Source organism: Abramis brama (assembly GCF_963993115.1).
Source record: "Abramis brama genome assembly, chromosome: 18".
NCBI lineage: Eukaryota > Metazoa > Chordata > Actinopteri > Cypriniformes > Leuciscidae > Abramis > Abramis brama.
Window position 1 is genome coordinate 19599553 of NC_139980.1, and position 17156 is coordinate 19616708.

Here is a 17156-nt window from a genome sequence, read left to right on the forward strand (position 1 = left end):
GTTCTTTAGTGGGAGATTTTGGAGAGGGTGGAGGTGTGGTTTCAGCGCGCGCTTTGGCTCATGATGGTCAGTTGGCGTTCTGTGCTCGAGGAGAGAACGACGTGTACTTGAAGATAAAGCCATATTAAAGGATGTTGTTTCCTAAAGATAATATTGTCTAATGACAGTGATTAATGATCAATAGTTGTCTTCATTTCAGCTGTGGTGAGTGGATAACTTTTCTTAATAGTTCTGCAATGCGTTTGATCTTTGGTTCAGCGCTGTGAAATTTGACATTGAAACTGTCAAAGTTGAGCGTAGCCAACAACACATTTATATTAGCCTACGCACATTTTTTGTTGTTGTTTTCGAAAACAGATTATATTTCAGTTTGTGTATTATCTATTATTAGTAAGGATGCCTATAACTAATTGTTATGTATCACTGTATGACATGTCACAATATTATGAAACAGTACGCGCCAAGCTTTGTAGGACCGTGTAAAGTAGCATCATTATTAGAAACCTATATGCATAATACTCATTTTGCCAAGGACCTCTCTCTTTCTCTGCCGCTGTTTTTATTATAGTTAAATGTACAAACAGTAGGCTACTGAGCTCTTATTTTTCCTGTCTGTTTCTTCTTTTTCTCTGTTAAGAATAGGCTCTTGCAAAGCAATAGCACTGCTGTGGCCCCAAAATATTTGGACACTTAAACAAAAGTTAAAAAGTATGATATGTCATTCATTAGATACCTAAATATCAAACCAAGTGTCATTTATTTTAAAGAAATACAACAGGAACACACCTACACCATAATATGTCCAACAAGACACTTTACTGTTTAAAATGAAGACAACATATTTACACACTTTCTGGGTGTCAAACTAATAGCTAAGTGTTTTTTTTAATTAACTTTTATTTCTTTTTGAATTTAAAGTCGGCAGATTCGGCATGAAACAGAATTTGTGATAGTCTTTTCTTCCCTATTGTGTGACTTCCATCTTGCGGGACTTGATTTTGTCCATGGGGAAATGATTGGATGGTTGTGGTTTGCTATTTGTGGATCTCATGTGAGTGACAGGTTAATACGTCATCAGAGAAGAGATGTTGCTGCAAGAGAGATAATGAAAGATAAAGAGGGCACATTACTTTAAAAAAATAATAATGATGTGCTCAGATAAATCATTTATAATGATGCAATATTCCATAAAAAAATAAGAACTGTAAATTTTTATTACATGGTGACTTTAAATGTTCTATTATTTTGTGCATCCTTACCAGCAACATTGCCTCCGCCAATGCTTACGATTGGGGTGAGACTATCTGTTTGCCCTGCCAAAGGGAGTGTTTAGGACACCTGTTTGAAAACGTTTGGTTAGTCAAATTTGGTATCCACTAAATTTGAAGAACCTTTCTACCGTTGACAAAGTACAATCTGTAGATATGCAGGAAGAGGAAGAGCACAGATTAAAATGTTATAGGTCTTCTCCCAATTGCCTCAGTATTGAATAAAATGTTAATGAGATTTTCCTCCATTTGTTTTAATGATAGATAGTTAAGGTTTAAGTAGCGATGCTGAGCAGTATAATCTCATTCTCCACCCATATATATTTTAATAACAGGGGCCTTAAGTTCATAGGAGAAACCTATTAATGATTTACACCGCGCAAAATCCACCGCATGTTGCCCCCTTAGAGTCCTCATGCGTCTTTATTGTGTCTTCAAGAGCCTTAACCACCCCCATCCGCAGGCTGTGTGTGTGCTTCTTTGTTGCCGCCGCCTCTAAGTGTTTGCTATGGATCTCAAGATCTCAAAGAGCATCCAGAGACCAGCTGGATTCCCAGAGTGCAGCTGAGGTGAATGGGGCTCAAAGCATCAGCTGCAGATGAATAAAGCCATGGATTTGGTAGAGCGAGCGTCTTCAGCAGCAGCAGCAGAAGGTTTATACCAGATTGGCTCTGTCATAGAAACGCCATACCATAATCACCACCACACACTCCTGCAGCTTCCAACTAAACCGGCTTTTTGATCAGAGCGGCCACATCATTATGGAATGCGCACACTGATATATAATGAGCTGTAATTGGACTTTTGCCTGTGATGGTACGCATCTGAAATGCTATATTTGGGTTTCTCATCCAAAAATGTTTAGTCTGCTGAACTAATCTTAACTGTCTGTGATGTTTTTGATCTTAAAGGTTAAAAGGATGTGAAAAGATGGTAACCAGGGTCTTTCAAGCTCCATAAACATAGCATAAATATGACTTGTGCACATTATTCCAAGTATTCTTAAGTCTATGGGAGCTTTGTATGAGGAACAGATCGATTAAATGGTAAATGGACTGCATTTATATAGCGTTTTCACAGACCTATGGCCACCAAAGCGCTTTACATTGCCTCACATTCACCCATTCACTCACTCATTCATACACCGACGGCAGTGTCAGCCATGCAAGGCGCCATCCAGCTCGTCAGGAGCAGCTGGGGTTAGGAGTCTTGCTCATGGACACCTCGACACTTGGTCAAGTGGAACCGGGGATTGAACCACCAACCTTTCGGTTTGTAGACAACCTACATGAACCACTGAGCCACTGCCTGCCAATGACATGCTCTTTATTTCTCTGGATTTCTTTGCATTGATTTACTTCCTGAACAAGTGCGTTGCTTTCACATTCATGTGAATCGCGCCATTTCGAGTGCAAACGAACTCAGACCAGGTAGTCTCGGGTTTGTTACCCCAGTGCACTCTTGGCATTACCAATTTTTCCATGCGAACCGTACCCAGTTTCAAACTAAACTGCCGGGGTAGTTTCAGTGACCTGAAAATCTTGCTCTCAAATCTCATTCACACTTGGCTCCTTATAACGCATCAAGCCAAGTATGACATCAGTGTACGTCATTGGTTCTGGCGTGCCTTTAACTGATCACGATGCATTCTCATTTCCCTTTTGGCCTACTGCAGTCACTACACACTACATTTAGTGCCGACAAGCGGTTTGATTCCATCTCTTGATTGTGACAAATTAGCTCTGTTGTTTGATTTCAATTGAGCGTAAGAGCCAGGTAGCTGCACCTGGACATCTGACAGACTGGAAGCAGCGTGCCAAGTTTACTCAGTGATGCTAATGCACCTGATAATTGTTGGTAAATTGTAAGCACATGGAGCTGAGGTTGGTCTAATGTTTCAGAGGTTGAATTCTGTCCAGGCGTCATTCGGGCTTGTAATGCGTTTGTGTATCAGATCTCCATCCAATGTTTTAGTCAACAAGCCAATGCATTCCAGTGAGTGTCAACCAAGCGCAGTGAATAGTAGTGATTATTACCGTTTGAAAAATGACCTTGCTAGTTATACATGCGCTGTCTGCTAATCCATTAGTTCTGGTTATGCTTTTCGACCCAGATTTTACATTGGACATCAATTGACAACCCAATGTACCAAAATTGTACAAAAGTAGCAAAAATGTTCTATGAATCAAAATAAATTGTAAGCTTCTTCTCCTCCTTTTGAACTCTTTTCCCTCCATTGGTGGAATTTTCTGGCAATCCATATGTTCACTGTTATAGGGTAGGGGGCGCTACTAAACATCTTCTGAAAGATTACAGAATCTCCAGATCCAAAAACAAGTGAAAAAGAAACAGAAACAAGCGATAGAAGCATTGCTTACACACATGTAAGCTAATGCAATCATCAACCATTAAAGGCAGGGTAGGCAGGTTTTTTCTAAAAAACTTTTTCCCAAATTTGTTTAAACTGTCTTTATATACCAATACACAATTAAAATGTAAGAACTCTGAAAGGGGAGTATAAAAATCGAGTGTCTGTAGTCCTCTCAGGGCTGCAATAAACACAGCTACTTATTTCCATTCGGAATGAATGAAATGATTGGCTGGGCGACTGTCACTCTCCCTCGCTACCATGGCTACCACCCCTGCTGCGACAGGAGCTGCCCACATGCGCGCACCCGTTTGACTCGAGGAGGCGAAGAGGCACGGAAGCTAGGAAGAATCACAATTATGGCAGAGAAAGAGCAGTCAAAATTCCCAGTACCTGCATATAGTCAGCGAAGGCAAACAAGGCAAAAAAAGGAAGACAGTATTCGAAAAGGCTATGACCAAAAAGTCTTTGGATAAAGCAAGAAGTCAGACGAGAGTCAATATAGTGTAGTCCTCATCAGAGCCAACAGTGCTTTCGTCGTGGAAAATCTTACATGCAAAACACCGTATATGTCATGAATCTTACATGAAATTCACCTTCATCACAGTGTAACTGATGGTAATGGGAAAACGTGTATCAATGCAACCTGTTTTTAGCTTTGCCTTATGTTACTAGCTCGTTACCAAATCAAACTCAATATATTTTAAACTTTACCAGTATCGATATGCTAGCTTGATAGTGAGTACTAACAGCCATGTTAGTTGTTTATATTCATAATGATAAAGTTAGGTATTTTATTACATGTGATTCTGACATGATGTCACTACGTGCACTGCGCTCCTCTCTGCTCTGCGCTGGCAAACGCGTCGTCATCCAGCTGAGCGGTCGGCATTGCGCATTCATGTGTTTTGGGGGCGTGGCTTTGGAAGGAGCCCAGAAGGGAGGAGGTGGGAGTGAATGGAATAAGAATAAGTGTTTATTGCAGCACTGAGAGGACTACAGACACTCGATTTTTATACTCTCTTTTTCAGAGTACTTACATTTTAATTATGTATTGGTATATAAAGACAGTTTAAACAAATTTGGGAAAAGTTTTTTAGAAAAAACCTGCCTACCCTGCCTTTAAACATATAAATCAAAATTGCCTAATGTTACTGAATGAAATGTCAAACCCATGAAGAGGTATAGGACTGTGCAAGTTTTGGGGGTGTTGATGGACTCGTTCTGAATCCTATCTGGAAGTAGTCTTGGACAGAAATTCGATTTTCTCAGCTTTTTTGATAAAATTACCCACATTCAAGTGTTGATAAAAAAAAAAGAATATACGAAGCTAGAATAAAACGTTTTTCTGTTTTAAAGCAGGCTTTATATATATATATATATATATATATATATATATATATATATATATTGTACAAAAAATTCAGAGGGCCGTGAAAGTTTTGTGAAAATGATCCAAAATGCTGGTGCTGGCAACTGTTTTTTGCTCTCCTAAACTTGCATGCTTATATAAATAATGTTTTATTAGCATTTAATATTGTTTCCCTGCTGTCCATGACCCTATCAGAACAGACCTGCGGCCGGTTTTTGGTTCATACACAACAAGTTGAGGAAAACTGTGCCAGTCACATCTGTCCCGATGAACAGAAACTACTTGAAAGGTCAGGAATAACCATGTTAGCATCATATGATCATAATCACATTTCTTTACAATGTGTACATTTGTTAAATTTATAACAGAGGATTATGTTGGTATATCTTGTTTGCCTGTATAATGTGGCATACTTTGTTGACCTTTTGAGCTGCATAGTTCATGCCGCCCTTCCGTTCGAATACTAATGAAGCATTGTGAGCTCTCAGCTGCTAAGGTCAAATTACACGGATCGCAAGGGTAGTGGGTTTTATTGTCATTGTCTTATTGATTTTAGAGCACAAACTCGCCTAATTAGTCTGCATTTGGGCAAGATTGTAGCCAGAAAATGTAATTTGTTGAGAAGTCAAGTCATGTCACCTTCATTTATATAGCGCTTTTAACAATATAGATTGTTTCAAAGCAGCTTTACAGTGATAATAGGAAATTACAGTAACAGAGATTGTTTTGGCTTTACAGCAGCTCTAGAATAAAGTTATTGTCCAGCTAAAGTTAGTTCTGATTGATTGATTCACTTCTGTTGCAAAGATCATTAGTTATTAACTTAGCTAACACGACACCGTTCTAACAGAAAACACTCAACGCGCTCCGGCCCATTGATGATATCCCCTACACTTTAGCTTACTTTTTACAGAAATAATATATGAAATAATAAATTTATGTAATGCTGTTGAACACTTAAAATTGAAAGAAGATGTATTATAGTTTATATTAATATTAAATGCAATTAGCTGAACTTCAGTGTGCTTTTTTGACCCACTTAAGTGTGTCTTTTTATGTAAATTCATAATTACTTCTATTGTCTTTGAAATATGTTCAAAGTGTCAAATGTACTGTAAAGCATTTATTTTATGGTCATGTATTGAAATATTTGTAATTAAACACTTCTAATGATGATGTTGCAATTTAGTACATCTAGGTACTTCATATGCTTTATGTTACTCATCAAAATAAGTGTACTTCTTTAAAGCATGACAAAATTATTGGGAACACTTTAGTTTAGGGTCCAATTCTTACTATTAACTAGTTGCTTATCAGCATGCATTTACTAGGAAATTGGCTGTTTATTAGTACTTGTAAAGCACATTAATGCTAATATTCTACATCCCTTAATCCTACCCAATACCTAAACTTAGCTACCTTACTGACTGTTAATACGCACAAATCGTCACAAATTGGTTGCAATAATTAGGAGAAAAGGATCTAAATGCATTTGCTTTATTAACAAAATAAACGCAGAAATAGAGAAACCAACTTAATGCGAAGTAGAACTGACAATGAACTGAAAGAAACACAGGGCTTAAATAGACAGAACAAACCAATCAAAGAAATGTGAAAACACCTGTGACCACTTAATCAGACCATTTGTAACCTAGACAAACTGAAACAGAAACGAGAGAAAACTGAAACATAATACAAAACCCACCTAAACAAACTCAGATTATCCCTAACATGTCACCCCCATCAAGGTGCGTCTTCACGCCTTACAAATAACAACAAAAACACAAGAGTTCAATAGAGGGGGTGGGAGGGGCCTTAGGTGGGGGCCGTGGAACCATGACAAAGTACAGGCAGGGCAGAGATGAAGGCAGGAGAGGGAGGGAGCCATGGTGGAGGCTTGGCAGCTGGAACCAGGGGGATGAGTGACTGAGACGAAGCTGGTTGTGGAGACCCAGGTGGAACCACAAGACTGCAGGGACCGGGCACGACGCAGGTGCTGGAGGGCAGGGCAGAGCTGCAGCGACAAGCAACTGAGGTGAAGCCAGGGCGCCGGAGGACTGGGGCGAAGGCAGAGCGACCGAGGACCAAGGCGGAGTTGAAGGGAAGGAGGAGCCCGATGGAGCCAAAGGGGTGGAGGGACAAAGCAAAGCTGAAGCCATGGTGTAGACAGAGTGACGACCGACCAATGTGGAGCCAGAGGGACGAGGAAGCCTGGTGGAGCCGAAGGGATGACAGCCCTAAGTGGAGCCGAGGGAGGGAGGCACTACAGTGGATCCAACTGCTCGACAGACCTAGGAGGAGTGGCGTACTGTACCGGAGGTCCTAGGTGGAGCTACTGGGTCGACCCACCAGGACTGGACCGACGAATTCTCTGACTGAGGCCACCCAATGATGATCAGAGAGGGAGCCGAAGGACTAAGGAGAGGCAGTGCAGGCAAAACTGGAGTCCTGAGCAGTACAGATGGGTGAGAACAGACAGGCAGAACAGGGTAACATGGAACAGTCATAAAACCCAGGAACTGGTCTCTAGCACTGAATTTGCAGACTTGGAACAGGCAGTTTAAAAACAGGCAGAGGAGGTGGGAGTGTGAGGCAGGGTGGGAAAATCAAAACTAAGATTTCAGTACTGCCAACAGGGACAGGCTCAGTGCAGGGAAGTAGTTGTAGTTGGTGTTGGGCTACAGACATCACCTTATACTCCACCAGTGCTTCCAGGGGCAAAGGCGATGTTGCCAGCTCACACACCTAATCAGACGTGATTGGCGGTGTTGCTGGGCTTGTGGTAATGGCTGACGCTCTGCTCTCCTCCCTGCTCTTTGTAGATGGTGAATGGGGAACCGTTGTGGAGAAGTACCCACTCCACGTACTCCTTGAAATTCCCCAGAGCCCCCTCTCCCCTCTTAATTCCCCAGACCACACCCTAGTCTGGGGAATCCTCTCTTTCAGGCCTGCCCGGAAAAACACAAACAGGCTTGTGTAGTCATAGTGGACTAGATGTTGAAGGTCCAGGAAAGCCTATGTGTGTTCCTCTAGGGACTGGTTCTCCTGGGAGAGTAGGAGGATCTGGATTGCTACTAAATCCATATTATTTGGTCAGTTCTTCTGTCACAAATCGGGTGCAATAATGAGGAGAAAATGGTCTAAATGCTGCAGTCTTTGTTTTATTAACAAAAGGAACTCAGAAACAGTGATTATATAGACAGAACAAACCAATCAAAGAAATGTGAAAACATCTGTGACCACTTAATTAAACTATTTGTTACCTAGGAGACTAACTGAAACAGAGAAACTTGAGAAAACTGTGGCACAGAACTGAAACATAACACAAAACTAGAGTTGAGCACTGTTGAACAGATACTGAACCTCTAACAGATACTTAAACACCTCTGATTGGCCATTGTGTTGACACGTTTAAAAGCAGGGGTCTATCGATCCCTAATATATCCACTGATAGATGGATCCGCTGAAATCTGTTTCAAACGCTCCCATGTGTATCTGTGTAAGAGCTCGATGAAGGGCTTCAAAGATGTCATTGTTGATCATTGTAGCCAATCACAGACATATTTGTTGAGCGCTTCAACACAATGGCCAGAGGTGTTTAAGAATCCGTTCAACAAGTGCTCAAAATGCTAGGGGGAAATGCTGGTATCGTCACATTTTTTGACAACTCTATACAAAACCCATCTAAACATAAATTATTTTTTATGTTTATCAGTTGTTTATTGATGCAAAAAACTTAGTTAATAGTTAGTTAATAGTGAGATTACAGTTTTTAAAAGTATAATTTTTACATGCAGATGAAATTTACATACAAAATGTAAACTTTACAATAGATCACATTATAAAAACAAAACAAACAAAGAACTGTTTATCCATTGTAGAAGCAGCGGTACCGTTCAAATAACTAAATTATTAATGATAAGTAAAAACAAGTTTAGAGGTTAGAGTTGGTAAGAAGTTAAATGTTATGTATGAACACACACAACTTATACTGAAATTAGTAAGTGCTTTAATTTTACATAGCAGTGTGCTTTGTAGCCTATGAAATTAAAATTGAAGATAGTCAGGGTATAATTTATAGATTTTTTTGTAAGGCAACATTTATTTTGTTGATGTGTGGATAATTAACTTACTGGTTAGACTGATTTGCCAAATGTCCATCAAACAAACACATATGGCTTTTTGTGTGAAATGCTTTCTGTGTTAGCCAGCTGTTTGTGTTTGTTTTGCTTTGGAATAGGTCATTAGTGCCACGCTGTTTAACTTTTATCAGAGAAAAAAGAGGAGAGTAACAGATTGGACCTGCGTCACGTGTCTCTCCTGTTTTCATTTTTCCACTGCTAGTCATTGCGGGCTCTCAGCCCCAATCCACCCTCTAAAGTGCCTTGATGTCTTTGTGCTGTGGGCTGGAAGAAGGACCCTCTGTTCCCCGCTGTCTGAACTGCTGCCGTATGGAATTTTCACAGGATTTTCTCCCTAATTAACCCCCATTTTTGTGTGCAGAGACCCACTTTTTTTGTGATGGAGGAATGCGATAGGCATTAGTGCTCCTTGAGTTCTGTTGTTTTTTGCTAAGCCTGGCTCAATCTCAACATTGGGCCGCTTGTTGGGGCCCAGCATAAGCATGTAATTGCACAAAGGCCATGGAGACGGTACAACACTGGAGTAGGCGTGATAACATCTTCACAGCTTATTTTAGCCCAGCTCAACTCAATTAGTGTCACCACATGCCCTCGGACCAGCACTGCCAAAATTTATAGAGGCCTGCTCCTTGAACAGACTGGCTTTTCAAACTTGTGACTGAAAATTTGGGTAATTGAGTTGAGTGCCTTATGATCTATCAAATCTGAATTGATGTTTGCACATTACATTTAATACATCGTAAACTAGATTTGCATTTCCTGAAGGAATGCGTTTCCTGCAGGTCTTCAAAATTGATACAACATTTCAAAAATACACCTTTTAAGACTGAAAACCCTCTGAAATATTGTTAGTGGTATAAAAATTATCTTTAGGCCACGTGTCCACCAAAAAAATTTTGCCAGGGAATTTTTTAATTGTTTTCAATGGGAGTGCCGCATATTTAAAAACGGCAGCAGCATGACGAGGCGCTGAGTGTCTGAGTGCTTGGCAGTTTTTCCAGACACAGAGAGTTTTCAACATTGGCTCATCACTGTCACTTTTTACCCAACCATCCAATCACAGTGTAGGAGGAGGGCCGGGACAAATACCACAGCGACTAACCGCCACGTCCTGTTGTACAATGACAACAGACAACAACAACATGCACAAAAACGGAACAAAAACATTTAAAACAAGAGCCAGAGCAAATTCTTTACACTGTATTGCCATTTTTATATTTGGAAACAAACTATATGCAAAATCAGATACCAGTAACACTTCCCAGATATTCCATACCTTAACAACCAAAGTGTCTCAACTGAAAAAAACGCTGCGCCACCGAAGCACTCTCAAGAGTCTACAGCAAGGCGTTTTCAGAAGAGAGCCTGCTGGCTAAAAACACTTTGGTGGACACATGGCCTTAAAAGGTTAGTTCACCCAAAAATGAAAAAATTGTCATCAATTACTCACCCTCATGTTGTTCCAAACCTGTGAGACTTTCATTCATCTTCGGAACACAAATTAAGATATTTCTTATGAAATCTGAGAGATTTCTGTCTCTCCATTGACAGTAACACAACTACCACTGTGACGCTTCAAAATGTTCATAAAGACATTGTAAAACTAATCTATATGAATCGAGCAGTTTAGTCCAAATGTTTTGAAGAGAATCACTCATTTTGTATAACAAACAGATTTAATTAGGCTTTTATTCACATATAAACACTGATCAGCGAACATAAGCAGAACCTCAACCGAACCTGCTTGACGCATGACAAAAACCCTCACTGGTTCTTACGGAAGCTCAAACGTGCTGCGTAACACAAGAATGAACCTCATTGGTTCTTATTGAAGCTCAAACGTGCTGCGTAACACAAGAATGAACCTCATTGGTTCTTATTGAAGCTCAAACGTGCTGCGTAACACAAGAATGAACCTCATTGGTTCTTATTGAAGCTCAAACGTGCTGCGTAACACAAGAATGAACCTCATTGGTTCTTGAAGAAGCTCAAACGTGCTGTGTAACACGAGAATGAACATCATTGGTTCTTGCTGAAGCTCAAGCGTGCTGCATAACACAAGAATGAACCTTATTGGTTCTTGCTGAAGCTCAAATGTGCTGTGTAACACAAGAGTGAACCTCACTGGTTCTTGCTGAAGCTCAAACATGCTGTGTAACACGAGAATGAACCTCATTGGTTCTTGCTGAAGCTCAAACGTGCTGCGTAAAACAAGAATGAACCTCATTGGTTCTTGCTGAAGCTCAAACGTGCTGCGTAACACAAGAATGAACCTCACTGGTTCTCGCACTTCAAGCAAACATGCTTGAGCTTCCGTTTACCACAACTGATGTGTGAATTGATAAATGTTTATATGTGAATAAAAACCTAAATTCAATCTGTTCCTCATATAAAGCGATCGAGTCTCTTCAGAAAATTTGGACTAAACCACCTGATTCATATGGTTTAGTTTTACGATCCCTTTATTAACTTTTTGAAGTGACAAAGTGGTAGTTGTGACTGTTAATGGAGGGACAGAAAGCTCTCAAGATTTAATTAAAAACATCTTCATTTCTGTTCTGAAGATGAACAAAAGTTTTACAGGTTTGGAATGACATAAGTGTGAGTAAATGATGACATAATTTTCATTATTTGTGTGAACCTCTAATGTAATTTACAGAGGTCTTACATTTGAAAAAATAGTAATGTACAGAAGCATGTTGACTTAAAACCTAAGCTGTATTTAGCATAAAATCTGACATAGTTTCCATTCTTCTCATTCAACACCAGTATGAAAGCAAATCCAGCTCAAGCACGTGCCTGCCTTTCAGCCGAACACCCACAGCTCTGCAAGCCAAAGAGCCATTGAACATCCAGCAGGGATCTGATGTGGAAACTCAACACACGGGGAAAGGGAATTCACCTTAGTCCAAATCAAACAGGGCTGACATTGTCCTTGGCAAACCTGAACCCCCTTTTTAATTTTTGGGCATGTGTGGGTTGAGGTGAATTCGCTGATTCTGGAATTTGGATCAAACCCAGTCTGACCACTTAAGTGAAAAGGTGCAAATGTGACAGAACGCAAGATTAGTTTGAGTTTAAATAGTCGATACCTTTGCTTCTGTTTAACCTCCTGGCCGTTACATACATGTCCCTGTATATAGCCCTTTTTGAAGAGGACTAGGTTTTTATCACAATCTGCACACAAAAACAGACTAATAGCACGAGTGTAGTCTGTTTCATGAACAAATGTCTCTTAAAAACAAAATTAAGTCAATAAAGGATGATTCTCACCTTAAATATCTCCTTTCCTCAACTATATACATATGGATATATGGATGCCTTCACTTCAGCCTGCATAGTTAAACATGCCTTGTGTTTGTTTGTGTCATGTGAACACACGGCTTCCTAGAAATGGGGAGTTTTAGTCATGTAGCATATGGAAATGAGGAGTGCTGTGTGCCCATGGCTGTAATTTTTGGAGCCGGAGGTCGGTTAGTCTAGGCGTCCGTTTGGGTGAGGGGGGCACCGAGCGGTTTGGGGGCTTGCTGTGGTCACACCACACTGGAAACTCAAGGACCCCGAATCAGCCGCTCTGCTATTTAACAGTAAAATACGATCTTATCAGCATCCCGCTTCTGTGTTAATAATGGACCTTGGGAAAGCCATGCGCCAGTGTGTCGTCTTTGCGACGCACATCAAATGATTGTAGTATGATGCAGTAAATTCGCAGAGATGACCACGACTTCTCAGAGAAACGCTTTTGTCTCCAGTCAGAGAAAAGGAACAGGCATGTGCTATTTTAACAGTTTGTTTTCTCTGGTTTCTCTAATGAGATTTACCGCAGAGTAAGAGCTGGTTTGATTCCCAGCCTGATCCATCCCTCCGGCGATAAACAGAAACGTTTTCCCATCCCTTACCGAACTGCTAAGTAAAATGCAGAACGCTACGTTCAACTGTTTTAAGATGGGCTCCTCATGACATCATCCACTTTTCCCAGGCCTTCCCCCCAGTATAATGATCAGCCTTCAGCCACAGCTGCTTTTAATTACACATGCAGTGTTTCTCTTCAGTTCCCAGGACTGATGATTCTTATTCACTCCCTTATCCAGACAACTGTTTATCAGGACTTTAGCTTGCCTACGGAAATATGATGTCTGCTGGAAGTGCAGGGTGTGAATAAGGGGGTTTGCAACAGCATTTTCAAACAAACCACAAAAGTTAGGCTACAAGTTCATATTTTTACTCGACACTAAAGAAGAGAACAGTCTCTTTTACCTTTGACGGAAACCACAGCAACAGTTACTCCAACGTTTTGCATTAAAACTGGTATTAAACAGTACACTGACAAAACTAGAATATTGTTTAAAATCTGAGAAATGCCTGTTTTAAGGCATTAAAAGCCAATCTAAGCTAAGCCACAGAGTCTTGACTAGTGCAACGGTAAACTGGTAACTCTCAAATCCTATAAGATTAAGGATTTAATGTGCATTAAACAGAGCCCCTTTTCCCACAAAGACTTTCTGTGAACCTCTATGACCCATAATTCACAGTAAAACTAGAAATATGAGTGCTGTTTGACCATGCAGAAGTTGCTGGGGTATTGTGGGTGGTTGCCAGGTTGTTACTAATTGGTTGTTAGGGTGTTCTGGGTTGGTTACTTACTGGCCTAAGTCAAAAGAGCCTTAATTCTCAAGACAAACAATTTGAGGTATCATTAATGTCCTTAGCACAAAGTGCTGGACAAGTAAATTTGTTCCTAATAAGTTCCTAACTGTAGAGGATGCATAATGTGTCTGTGTTTTTAATCAATCAAGATTCTTTCTGCATTTAACATTTCAAACTTTATAGTGGCCTATATGTTATATATATATAAGGGAAAGGGTATATTTTAGATCATGACAACATTTCAAGTTTTTACCATTTTAAAAACCCCTTTGCCAAAAAATAAGTCATAATGACTTAGTTAAAAGTACAAAAATTGCATAAGTCTCTCAACTATTATGATATCATATAAATGCTTGCTAATTTGCTAAATTAGAGTAGTTTTAAATGGAGTATAGCGTGTTACATTGCTACGTCATATCTCGTAATTGTGACTTATTTCGCGTAATTGCTACTTTATTTCTCGTCATTATGACTTTTTATTTCACAAAGTGACCATATCTCAGAATTGCAACTTTATTTCATGTAATTGCCACTTTTTCCTCATCCTTGCCACTATATCTCACAACATTTCTGTGAAATGCATTATATCTCACAATTGTGACTTTATTTTGTGTAATATTCACTTTTTCTCACCATTGTGACTATATTTTATAAGACGACTTTATATTGGGTTTCCATAACATTGTAAGACATCTCCAAAAGTATGTCATGTAAACATCTATGTGCAGTTGTAATGCTTGCGTTAGCAAACACCACTACCCAATGATGCATTCAGGAGACATGAAGCCTGCAAAAGGACATGCTCTGATTCAACGTGCTCTCCTCTGACTATGCCTATGAGTCTTTCTCCAACAGTATTTTCCGTTCTGTCCAGCGCTCGTGCTGTGTTGTGTAAGAGGCACGCCTCTTAAATTCCCTGTGGTGAGATCAGATTTTTGGTGTAGACAGGAACCACAATATGCAGTCCTGTTATGTAAGAGAGAAGGGTCTTTTGGGTTTGTTTACATGTTCCTTTCAGCCTAGAGGAGGTTCTTTTGTAGCAGAGGATGACTGAATGTAACAATTACAGCAAACGTTAGAAATGAAGCATTTAATGAGCACCAGCCGACAAGGGTGCGGTTGAATCTAAACATCCATGTGACACCATCAAAGGGGTCTTTTGGGTCAGAAGATGGGTTTTCTTATAGGACCAAAGTATACTTTCCTTTTCGGTGTTTCGCTCTGGCTTGCTGACAGATCTGATGTCTATGCACACTGTTCGCAGCACTGTGTGCATGTGTGAGTGATTTGAGTGCTCAAAAACAAAGATACACTAGGTAGTGTGCACTCGCCAAATGTGTCCATCTATACTCATGGTCAATGCAGTGCACTTTTAAAGGCTTTCACACTCAAATTTGCACTAGAAACATGGAAAATGAAGTATACTCAAGCAATTATAGTGGATATTCTCAGGTAGGAGGAATATTCCAACCCAATTCTTAAGGTGCAAAACTCCCAGTGTGAGTTTCGTAAGGAATAACCCTTCAACATTGTTCCCATGCATGTTTGACCCAAACTGCCTAAACGGAACTGACATGGATGGGTGGACTGATTTCTCTATGACATTTGAAAAGAAAAAGGCCTTTCTGATTGGGCAGTGGCCCACTAGCAGGAAAGGGCTCAAGAACAGTGTATGGCCAAAGGAAATGACTCTTTTCTTTGTCGATATGAGAGAGAAATTCTTGGCAGGCTGGACTTTTATCAGTGAAATGAATGGGCAGGTCATTTCCGTACCTTGGTGAAATCTGTCTTTAGTGTTGAGCAATGCCATGCTTTACTCAGAAAAGTACTTTTTTTATGACAAATTATGTTACATCATGGGTAAACTTAGTTATATCAAACAGTTTTGTATTTCCAAAGATATCAGTGATTGCAAGACAGCAAAAGAATCAACATATCTCCAAACCATTATGAATATTTGCAGTGTAAGGGCAACTTGACTCACCTGTAATTATAAATTATAAATTGAACAACAACAGGTTTTAAACTGTGTAACTTTACAAGAAAAAAAGCGTCCGATTGAAAATATTTGGAAAGCACAGAACATCTCTGCTTTTTATGGAAGCTTGTTTCCGCCACAGAATGAAAAATAAAAAAGGTAATTGTGACTTTTTTATCTTACAATTCTGACTTTTGACTCAATTCTGACAATTCAATTGCGAGTTTACATCATATAAAGTCACAATTGTGTGTTATAAAGTCAGAATTGCATTATATAAAGTCGCAATTGCGTGTTATAAAGTCAGAATTGTGAGAAACTTTGCGTTGCCTCGCAAAATATTTTGCGTTCCACCGACAAACTTTGTTCAATCGCAAAGAACATGCAATTTTTGCAAGTAAATGGAAAAGCTTTTGCGATGGAACGCAAAGGTTTTGCAAGCGAATGCAAAGTTTCTCAGGGGAATGCAAAACATTTGCGAGAGAATGCAAAAGCATTGACTTATTATTTTTTCTCCCTTGTCATATATTTATTCACCACCATGTCACCTTAGAGGCTCTGTACATAACAGTTGTGGGAGAATCACATGTTGAATAGTGTATTTTAAGTCATGTTAAGTTTTTAGTTTTTTTTTTATGTTTGACCTTTATAAACATGCACCAATGCACTGACGTAAATGATGTTTGTACTCACGAAATCAGAGATCTTTTGTAATGTGATCACAAGGAGACACATTTGAGACATGTTACTACCAGGTGTAGCCTAAACGACAATGTGTCTCGCCTGATCAATTGTGAATGGATCACCTGAGAGGAATGTTAATAAGGTCTTAAGGCTTGTACTCTGCAACAAACAATATTAACAAATCATGTATGTTTTCTTCATGAGTCTTTGGCAAGGCTTTGTTTACTTAACTGTATAGTGTACATTACAACTAACTTTGTTTATTCCCTGGAAAATATCAGTTTGTCAGACACTTTTTTTGTCATACAGTTTGTTAACACTATTATTGAAGTCTAAGTAAAAAGATAAAAAATAGGAATTTATTGAAGAAAGATGCAGTTGGAGCTGTATTGATTTTGTGAGTTTCGGTGTGTTTAAGGTGTAGGACTGCCGTGTTTACTCGGGCTTAGCTGTAACCACAGCATCCTGCCCATTAGTGGGCAGCAACTGCGTGTTTGTGTGGTTTGCTGGTGGGAGTCAGGTGCTAAAACATGGCAGTGGCCAAATGTTAGTCCTCCAGAGAAAAGCATACAGACCCAATGAATACAGCCTTGCAGTGTAAAATTGTAATATAAAAACATTAGAATACTCACAAAACTGCAGAACGAACCAGTTGTCTTACTGCTAACTCTAACTGTGACATTTTTTATGTATGCAT

At 39.7% G+C, this 17156-nt stretch overlaps 1 protein-coding gene across 1 annotated transcript in view; it reads left to right on the forward strand.

The window, feature by feature from the left end:
* Positions 1–17156, forward strand: part of tiam2b (TIAM Rac1 associated GEF 2b) — a 49136-nt gene continuing 31980 nt past the window's right edge. The window contains exon 1 of the mRNA XM_084090184.1: positions 1–204. The gene's annotated coding sequence lies outside the window, so the exon portion shown is untranslated. The remainder of the gene's footprint in view (positions 205–17156) is intronic.